Source organism: Pinus tabuliformis, chromosome 2_1, assembly GCF_031772625.1.
Source record: "Pinus tabuliformis cultivar Carrire ecotype Pingquan chromosome 2_1, CPIR1, whole genome shotgun sequence".
NCBI classification, from domain to species: Eukaryota; Viridiplantae; Streptophyta; class Pinopsida; order Pinales; family Pinaceae; genus Pinus; species Pinus tabuliformis.
The window spans coordinates 459,160,125-459,171,501 of NC_142299.1; the positions used below are offsets into that span (position 1 = coordinate 459,160,125).

The window sequence follows — 11,377 nt, forward strand, 5'->3', positions numbered from 1 at the left end:
TTTTGATCTTGATGATGCAACTTTATTTGTCAAGAAAGTTGGCAAAACAGTTGTATATCTTGTGGTATATGTAGATGATCTTTTAATGACGGGGAACAATGAAAGCTATATTGCATCCATAAAGAAAGAATTAGGAAAAAGTTTTGAAATGACTGATTTGGGCTATGTTCATTACTATCTTGGCATTGAAGTAACCCAACATCCAAAATCCATATTTCTTTCTCAAAAGAAATACATTGGAGACTTGTTAAACAGATTTGGCATGACAGAGTGCAATCCTCTTTCTACTCCAATGGAACAAAACTTGAAGATCACATCTATTGAAGGAAAGGAATTTGAGGATGCAACAAAGTATAGACAGCTTGTAGGAAGTCTCATCTACCTCACTACTATCAGACCAGACATTTCATTTGTTGTTGGAATCCTCTCCAGGTTTATGCAAAAGCCTTGTGAGGGACATTGGTCTGCTACAAAAAGAGTTCTAAGGTACTTGAAGGGAACTCAAAACCTTGGAATCAAGTATACACAGGTGGACGACTTCAACTTGATTGGATACTCTGATTCAGACTTCGATGGAGACAAAGAAACTGGGGTATCTACTTCAGGATATGTTATGAGTCTTGGATCAGGAGCTGTCTCCTGGAGATCACGCAAACAATCAGTTCCAGCAAATTCCACAACAGAAGCAGAATACGTGGCAGCAGCTGAAGCAACGAAAGAAATTGTGTGGCTCAGGAAAATTCTTGAAGATTTGTAGGTAAAACAAGTACAATCAACTCCACTCATGATTGATAACACCTCTGCAATAAAGTTGGCCAAGAACCCAAAGTTCCATGATCGTACTAAGCACATCAATACTAAATATCATCTGATCCAACATCATGTTGAGGCCAAAACAATCCATCTCCGTCATTGTTCCACAAATGAGCAAATTGCAGACATCTTCACCAAATCGCTTGGAAGAGAAAAGCTTGAAAGATTCAGAACGATGCTTGGACTCACCAACATCCCTTCAGATTAAGGGGGGGAATGTTCACACCTAATCCAAAGGCGGTTGGGTAAACTGGAACGTGAACAGTCATCAAGAAGATGAACTGTTCCGTCTCCTTTGTGCATATAAACAATAGTTCTCTAATGAAATAATATATCAGTTTTTCTTCCGCTCATTCTGGAGTTACCCTGGCATGACAAGATTGAATGGAGACAAAAGGAGAGAGAGAGTGAGAGAGACAAAGAGGGAATAAGAGAGAGGGGTTGGAACAATCATGGGTTCCTTAATGAGAGAAGGGGAGTGAGATACATGGTGTTGGGAAGAGAAACCACACAACCAAAATCAGGGGTTCCCATGTAGTGCAACTCCTAAAGCTAGTAGCCCATAAAGGAGATCCCATGGAACTAGGGTACAAGACTAACCACCAAGTTGAGGCTAGGGAACAAGAGTACAATCCAAGCCCATTCTTTCCGTGAAATACTCCCACTAATCCATGTCCAAATGTGCCCAAGAAAAGCAATAATAAACACCTAATTACATAATGAAAAGTTATATCTTCAGAGTTGGAAAGCCCACCTTCAAACATATGACCGTAACAGATGGGCGAGGATGCGTAATGGTTGGCTCAGGTGGCACATCAAGCTATCTAGTGGTTGCAAGGGGTTGGTTGGCTCAGGTGGCACATCAAGCTATCTAGTGGTTGCAAGGGGTTGTTCGTTAGCTGAAAACAAATCTAGGAGACATTTCTCCTGTAGGAGTGAGTCACCCACTGGTGAGTAATATATTGTTTTTCCAAATTTGATACAACCTTCAATAAATTGCGAGAAAAAAGAAAATACTTTCTTTATAATATAATAAAAGTGATAACAAAATAAATGAATAATATAATATTATTAATGTACTAATTAACTAACCATTTAAACATTTATTATGAATAATAAATATTCAATAATTAAACATGTTTTATTAAATTTTAAAATTAGTTGAAATTGTTAATAATAATAATAATAATATCCATTTTTAAGGTCACAGCCAAGCGATTTGACTACTAAGTCTACTAAGGCATACATACTCTACCCCCTCTGGTTTTGAACCTGTGACCTCTTAGGAGGAAACACATGTTCTTAACCATCAGGCCCACTCAAGCTGTATCTTTTAATAGTTACTTTTAATCCCATAAATGTTAACTTTATCATTTTTAATAGTTAAATATAATATTTTTTATAAAAATTATAAAATAAATATAATATGTATTTTTTTCACTTAATTTAAATGATTGAATTGGTTTATTTAAATGGTTTTAATGGTTGAAAAGTCTATGTCATCCCATAAAAAGTTAGATATTCACATCGAAAAGAATTTTAATATATGCGTTTGTATTTTTTATCAAATATATTAATAATTTATAACTATCTTACTATTTTAAACCTTACCATATAGAATCAATATATCTTCAACATTAACCCACTGCTTTAACCCTTCTTCAACATTAACCCACTGCTTTAACCCTTCCCAACTCCCGACAATAAAAGTACTAAGAAAAAAAAGAAAAGAAAAGTAATATTATATATATAACTAACTAGTAAGTAAATAAAAAAATATTATGTATATAAGTAACCATAACCGCTATAACTAACTAGTAAGTTTATAAAAAAATAAAAATAAAAATATAACTAACTCTTGTAGCTAAGGTATAACTTTGGTACCTAAGGTATAACCGCTGGACACATCTATAACTAACTAGTAAGTATATAAAAAATAATTTAAAAATATAACTAACTCCGGTACCTAAGGTATAACCGCTGGACACAGCTATAAAATTGACCACTAGTATGTATACAAAAATGTATATGTTTTCCTGGGTATGGTTCTGCTGGGAATGGTGTCGGTTTTTGTGTAATTTGTAGCATCAGAATCGAACAAGAGTTAGGAGTGATATATATATTGACAGGTCGCTTTTCTTCTAATTTGGGTTCTTATTTGGGTTCTAATTTTGGTTCGATTTGGGCGAGAAAAGAAAGAAGATGAGTACGTGGAACTATGTTGCTACTGTTCACAAGCCCACCACTGTGACCCATTCCTGTGCCGGCAACTTTACTGGTCCTCGCGACATGAACCTCATCATAGCAAAATCTACACAAATTCAGATTCATTCTCTTCGCGACCACAAGAATTTACAACAAATTCTAGACGTCCCAATCTATGGGCGAATTGCTTCGCTGGAGCTTTTCAGACCTAATGGGCAGCAACAGGATTATCTTTTCCTTTCAACAGATAAATATAAGTTCTGTGTTCTTCAGTGGGATGCTGAATCTGGTCAGTTTATCACGATAGCGACAGGAGATGTAACGGATCCAATTCGGCGTCCTGCAGCGAATGGGAAGATAATTGGTATCATTGATCCACATTGTAGGGCCATAGGATTCTACGCCTATGAGGACCTGTTCAAAGTTATACCATTGGATGACAATGGAGAACCCAGGGACTCTTTTGATATCCCTTTTGACAATATTATAGTTTTGGATATCGAGTTCTTATATGGTTATGTGAAACCCACAATTGCCGTGCTGTACCAACAACCAGGAATTCCTTTTCCTAATGATATAGATGAACTCCATGTGAAGACATACGAGATTGATCTGAATGAGAAGAAATTTAATGAGGGGCCTTGGTCGCAGGCAAAGGTAGATTATGGTAAGGGTATTTTAATACCAGTTGACATTCCTTTAAGAGGCGTTATCGTTATTGGTAAGCGGAAAATAGTTTATTGCAGTGCATCTGATTCCACCGCAATTTCCAAATCCATGACTCTTACTCAAGCATATGGAAGAGTTGGCGGTTGTAGATACCTGTTGGGGGACGACACAGGCAAGCTCTATTTACTTTCCATAAATCATAAAAATGATTATATGGTTACTGGTATTGATTTACGTCTTCTGGGCGAGACATGTGCTGTTGCTTCAACAATCTCTTACCTAGGAGGTGATGGGATTGTGGGCGAGACATGTGCTGCTGCTTCAACAATCTCTGACCTAGGCTCTTACCTAGAAGGTGATGGGATTGTGTACGTTGGGTCTAGCTATGGAGATTCACAGCTTATAAAGCTGCATCTTCAACCTAATGCTACAAGTTCAAATGTGAAAGTTCTGGAAACATTTGTAAACATTGGTCCCATCCTGGACTTTTGTGTTGTTGATATTGATAAGAGACCAGGTACAGGGGCACAAGTTGTAACTTGTTCAGGAGTATACAACCATGGTTCCCTTCGCAGACTCAGATATGGCGTTGGATTCAACGAGAGGGCATCTGTAGACTTTGCAGGCATCAAGGGAATATGGTCATTACGTTCTTCAATTCTTGACACCTGTGATCGTTTTTTGGTCGTCAGCTTCGTTGGTGAGACACGCATTCTTTCGATGAAATCGGAGAATGAGCTACAAGAGACAGAAATACAAGGATTTGACAATGAGCTACAAGAGACAGAAATACAAGGATTTGACACAGAGGTTCGCACATTATTTTGTCACAATGCTGTACATGACCAGCTTGTTCAGATAACATCCAGTTTTGTGAGGTTAGTAAGTGCGTCTTCTAAAATGTTATTGTTTCAATGGTCAATGTCTCATGTAGAATGTTCCATAATTCTAGGAACAGCTAATGCTTCTCAGGTTTTAATAAACACTGAAGGGGGTCATCTAGTGTACTTGGAAATTGGAAAGAAATCACTGGTAGTGAGGAAAGATTTGGAAATTGAGTTTGATGTATCATGCCTTGACCTAAATCCTTCTGGTGATAATCCCGATCAGAGTGAATTTGCAGTTGTTGGAGTGTGGAAAGACTATAGTATTAGGATTTACTCTCTTCCCAATTTAGACACGTTTAAAACGTTCCACTTTGCAGAAAACGTTCCACCTCGGTCTGTTCTTCTTTGTAGATTTGAAGAGACTCCATACTTGCTATGTGGTCTTGGCGATGGGAATTTATATGAGTTTAAAATTGATATGAGCAATGGAGAGAAAGAGCTTTCTGTTATGAACAAGATCCCCTTGGGTACAAAAGCAATTAGCCTTACCACGTTTCGCTTTAAGAACAAGACTCATGTTTTTGTATCATCGGAGTTGGCTGCATTAATTTACAGTGACAACTCTAGATTGACATATATGAATGTCCATTTCACAGTTGTTAATCACATGTGTTCTTTCAATACAATTGCTTTTCCTGACACCGTTGTGATTGTAAATGAAGACAACCTTATTATTGGGTCAATAGATGACATTCAGAAACCTCATGTCTCCTCTGTACCTCTTGGGGAACTGGGCTATCGTATTTGTTATCAGGAGCAGTCTCACACATTTGCTGTTTGCACTCAGAAAAAGAGCGAACAATTTCCTGCGTCTCAGAAAAAGAGAAAAAGAAGCAACACTTATGATTATGATCAAAGAGCAAACAATTTCCATTTCGTGCGTCTCTTCGATGATAAAAGACTTGAAAATATTTCATCATATTCACTTGATGGTAATGAACAAACATGTTGCCTTCTGAGTTGTTCATTCACAAATGACAGCAATTTCTATTATTGTGTGGGGACAATGTATATGTATGACGGCGATAACGAACCAATGAAAGGTCGAATTTTGATATTTTTAGTTGAAAATAAGCAACTCCGACTGGTTAGTGAAATGGAGACAAAGGGTGCAGTATTCGATCTCAATTCGTTAGATGGAAAATTGGTCGCAGGAATCAACCAAAATATCGAGTTGTACAAATGGAATGATGGTTCGGGAGAGCTTAAATGTGAATGTGTACATCAGGGTCATATTGTTGCTTACAAAATTCAGACTCGTGGGAGTTCTATCGTCGTTGGGGATTTACTGACATCTATATATGTGTTGGAATACGAAACATCTGGTGACAGAAGTGCATTGAAAGAAAGGGCTCGTGAAGAAAGTGAAAGATGGATGACTGCAGTTGAATTTTTGGATGATGATATATACTTGGGAGCAGAAGCCAATTTCAACCTCTTTACAGCCAGGAAAGATTGCAATAGTACTGAAAGTGTCGGAAAATTGGAAATTGAAGGTGAATACCATGTTGGAGAGTATGTGAACAGGTTTAGGCATGGATCTCTTGCTCTGCCTCATGTATCTCGCTCTGAACAATGCGGCGACGTTCCTACGGTTATATTTGGCACACGTAGCGGTATGCTTGGTGTTATTGCATCCCTTGCCGAGCCACAATATCATACTCTCGAGAAGTTGCAAATGCACCTTGTGAAGATAATCCAAGGAGTGGGTCGGTTAAGCCATGAGGATTGGCGTTCATTCAGCAATGGAAAGGAGACTCGAAAAGCCAGAAAGTTTTTGGATGGCGATTTCATTGAGTCATTTTTGGACCTCAACAGAGATCAGAAGGAAGAAATTGCAACTGCAGTGAATGTTTCTGAAGAGGAGCTATCTAGTCTGGTGGCACGCCTTAAGGGATTACATTGCGTTTTATGAATCTTTATTTTCATTCAGTATCAATCAATCTGTTATAGTATGAACTAAAAAGGGTGTTATTGATTTATGATAGTTTATCGGATGACTTGAACCATTGTTTATATTTCAAGTTCAGATAATTGTATTTAAGCATTTTTTCAAATATGAGAAAAGAAAATAATTGAAATTGTAAAGACAAATTATTTATCTTTTTATTCAATGTAGGGGTGGACACTGTGAATAGTATTGGAATTTATCATTGTTGGCTTGTACAATATTACATAATTGTTTTATATATTTTTTTAAAGTGTGTACAGTATTTAATTGAAACAAAAATCTCATTTCTTTTATAGATAAAAATGAAGATTTTAGTGAATAAAAAGACAGAATTATTATTTTTGATTAAGTATTTTAGTTTACTATTACCATTATTTCATAAAGAGAAGTTAATTTTTTTTTAATAAGCTATACAATTTTTTTTTAGTTTAATTGGTTAAGTGATGTGAATAATAAGTAAGAGGTTACAAGGTTCAGTCCTCAAGATTTTTTTATGGATATTTTTGGACTAGAATGATGTTTTTGTTACTAAAATTGAGATGTACATATTTTTATGTTGAACTATGATTAAAGTGGCATCTCATCTTGCTGAATAGAATGTTTGGTATCAAATTTCATATATTTATTTCTTGTTGGTATTTCCTATTTTCAATTTCCTTGAATGTGCATTTAGAGTGAGGAATATAAATGGTCTAATAAGTCGCCTAACACAATGACATGAGGATTTTAATGTGTGCGTCTCACGTGCACAAAAAATTAGTTTTTCCTTTAGACTGCTCAATCCTATTGATATTCAAATTGTGCATATTCTTATGTGTTACAGTTACTCTAGAAACAAGAAGATGAAGTAAATTCAGAGAGGGGCATCAATTCTAATTGTTGTAGAATAGGGAACACCACCCCATGAGTTGCCACAAACCATAGGTATCCTTAATCCATGTGTGTTTAATCAAACCAAAGTTTATAAATCTCCTGATGCTTATGGAAAACTCTATGAAAACCTCCATACAAGCAACTATGTCTTGATATATCTTGCTCAATGTCGTCTCCAGTGAATGTATAACATGAATATATTGAGCCACTCATATTATAATATTTGGAATTTAATGAGTATGTCAAACAATGTAAAGGTGTGCAATTCTTCTTCCACTGATAAACATGAATATCTTGTATATCATTGAACAATTTCTCTTTTTTTGTTCCATACATATGTCACTCAATTCATGGAATAAATAAATTGTGAAGTTTTACTCTTGGTAAACCTTTTCTTGTCCATGTCTTCAAAGCACAACAAAGAAATAAAGAGGTCCTTGATATTAATGCTAAGATCTAACCTCTCCCATAAACCATCACCCAATATGGTATCCTTGAAATTGTTTGAAGCATTTGCTCTTACTTTCTTCAAGAAGACTAATACTTGAAATAACCATGCAACCAATTTTGTTGTCTTGACCTACCTCAAATTATGAACAATGATGAATGAGGAGAACACCGAGTATCCACATTCTTCAACAATGAAGGATTTGTGTATTTCTTTTAGATTGTGAGGAAATTGTAATGGTTTTATAAATAATTGTAGGTATGGTGTGCATCATTATAGTTTCCAATCCATGCCACATCAAGACATATACATTTAAGTGAAAAATTCAAAGAATGAACAATGTAAGGTGTCAAAAATATTTATAGATATTTGGTTTCCACAATCATGTTGACAACTTTGAAAATAGGGTAATTATCTATGATAATTTACACACATGAAACAATCTATTTCTTCAATGAATTTAATGAAAAAACAACCTATATAATGTGCATCCTTGTATTTTCCAAGGGAATCTACCACTTTGAAGAGGACTAATCCATTATTAGATTCCATTTTTAGATGGAACCATGGAATTTTTGAGTCGATGGCACATGTTGGATCCATCCATCTATCAACAAAATACTAACCCTTGATAAGGGCCATGATGATTTAGTAGGTGCTAGGAGTTTATTCACCTCTTTTGTTGCATTAACCAATGACGTGGTTCTAAAATTTCTTGAATTGGGAGAGACATGCCTAGTTGGAAAACATTTTATACCTAAACTGGACACATTTCCAGTAGGAGTAGTTTAATCCTTGGTGGAATCTTCAACAATATGTTTCCTAATCTTCTACTAGATTATGGGAATTTTGAGGAGCTCAGATATTGGACTTTAATTTCTTAATATATTTAATTGGATGATATTCTAGATTTAGAGAAGAAAATTTCTAAGTATTTCCTAGCTATTTTTTTGAGCTCTTTTCTTTATTTGAAGGAGAAGGATCAGGGTTATCAACTAGGATTTTGTTGTGTGTATTATATTGATATTGATTTACAAAAGTAGAGTTAGAATAATCTTCAATTTATTTTTCTAAAATATGACCAATAGTAGGAGGTGGTTGATTTTCATCTTCACTTTTGTTGTTTTCAACCTTCTATGCTTAATTTTCATCAAATGTTGACTCTAAATTGCAATAATCACTTATATATATTTGGTTTCCACAATCATGTTTACAACCTTGCAAATAGGGTAATTATTTATGATAATTTGCACACACGAAACAACACCTACTCCTTGAATGACTTTAATGAAATAAAAACCTATATAATGTGCATCCTTGTATTTTCCAAGGGAATCTACCACTTTGAAGAAGACTAATCCATTCTTAGATTTCATTCTTAGGTTGAACCATGAAATTTTTGAGGGGATGGCACATGTTGGATCCATCCATCTATCAACAAAATACTAATCATTGATAAGGGCCATGCTGATTTAGTAGGTGCTAGGAGTTTATTCACATCTTTTTTTGCATTAACCAATGATGTGGCTCTAAAATTTCTTGAATTGGGAGAGACATCCCTAGTTGGAGCACATTTTTTACCCAAACTAGAGGGTGGGCGTAAGAAAATGATGTTCTCTCATGTCACATTAGGAGTAGTGCAAACCTAGAAAAACAACAATATATTAATTTGGAGGGATGATTAGAGGTACTTTCACAATGAATTCAAAGATGGTGTAAAAGGGTGAAATATAGGAAAATGATTTGGCTTTCTCAATATATAACTTTTATTTATGAAAATTGTGTCAATGTGAATTTTGAGTTTTCATAACATTTGTATGTTATTTTTCATGAAAAATATAATGCATATGTTTCCATTAGTACGTATTTAAATGATAGAATCTTGCTACAAAAAATTGTGGAGTTCTAGAGTATTATTTTTCCAAAATTTATAATCTTAAATTTTATTTTTAAATTATGAAACTATTATATACCTAGGGGGGATAATATGGGGTACAAAGGAAGGTACCCAAGGTAATAATGTAATAATGGGATGGGCCATAGTAATAAATAAGGTGGTTAACCCATATGGTGTAAGGTTTTGATTTATAAAGAGAATCATTTCTATCTTATTATTTCTTGGGTTTATTTGCACTGTCTTATATTTTTAGATCAGATCTATAACAAGTGGTACCAGAGCACTTTCTTGGGCAAAAGTGGAGAATTTTTATTTTTTGCAGAAACTTTTTGGGGCGGCGAGTTTGCAGATCAGATCTGTACATTTTGGTGTAAGATCTACAAAATTTAATTGCAGATCTGGATTCTATGTGAAAAATACCCATTTTCAAAAAAAAATCGGTCGAATCGGAGTCTGGATGAAGGAGATATCGCTGATTTAAAAATCAGTGGTGTTGCAGACAATTTTTTGGGGCAGCAAATTTGCGGTGCAGATCTAGACGTCCTGGTGCAAGATCTGCAAAATATAATTGCAGATCTAGATTCTTTGTGAAAAAATACCCAATTTCAAAAAAAAAAATTAGTCAAATTGGAGTTCGGATGAGGGAGATATCGCTGATTTACAATCAGCTCTTTTTTGGTAGAAATTTTGGTGACGACGGGAGAGTTGTAGCGTAGATTTGAAATTCCAGTGCTTGGATCAAGATTTCTATCATATGGTCAGATGCAGAATGGTTAATTCCATTTCCAAAAACAGTCATAATAGGGGTTCTGAGCAATATTGACCAAACTATGACAATTTCAAATTTTTGCCAAGTAAGTGAATTTTTTCAAAACCCTCTTCATGGCGGTTCTATGTTTTACAGAAAAATATAACAATCCTACTATTGAAGAATACATAAAATCACAAAAGTCATTATGGGCACATCATTGGAGATTTTTTGTAGTGGGTAATTTTGAAGATGAGGCGGCCATATGGTGGGGATTACTTAACCAAAAGAAGTGTTCCAACTTGCCCGATGAAGAATTTGAAAAATTACTTTTAGATAGATGGTCTCATGCCAGAAAACAAGATAAGGAGGAACCTAAAAGGTTATTTTCTACTGGTATCTCCTTATTACAGGTTCATAGATTGATTCAGAAAGAGAAGATCATTGTGTCTATAAATCCTAGCTACAAGCATAATTTTATCAATGTTAATTTGGAAAAAAAAATTGCAAGTTCCAACCAAACACATTGAAAATACACAGGTTGATGATGAGGATGTTCAAGTTTATAAGGATTTGAAGCTTTCGATGGATAAGTATGTGTTGCATTGTGATTTTTATACTTCAGATATGGATAACATGGATGTTGTTTTGGGATACCCTTGGATGGAATCAGTGGGTACTATCAATATTAATTTGCAGAAGAAATTCCTGAAGCTCTGGTATAAAAAGAAAAGAATTGCCTTACACGATATTTCCATTAATAAACAGGTAGAGTCCAAGGAGGCTGAAGTAGAAGATGTTCTAAGGACTGACATATCAGGGGATGAGCCAATGATGATCAACAATCAAACACAAACAAAGGCTGAAGCAGAAAAGGTTACAGGTG

The 11,377-nt window shown here is 35.1% G+C and overlaps 1 pseudogene; it reads left to right on the forward strand.

Moving 5' to 3' along the window:
- Nucleotides 1-3,015: 3,015 nt before the first annotated feature.
- LOC149200905 (DNA damage-binding protein 1a pseudogene) lies at nucleotides 3,016-6,489 on the forward strand (annotated as a pseudogene).
- Nucleotides 6,490-11,377: the final 4,888 nt, after the last annotated feature.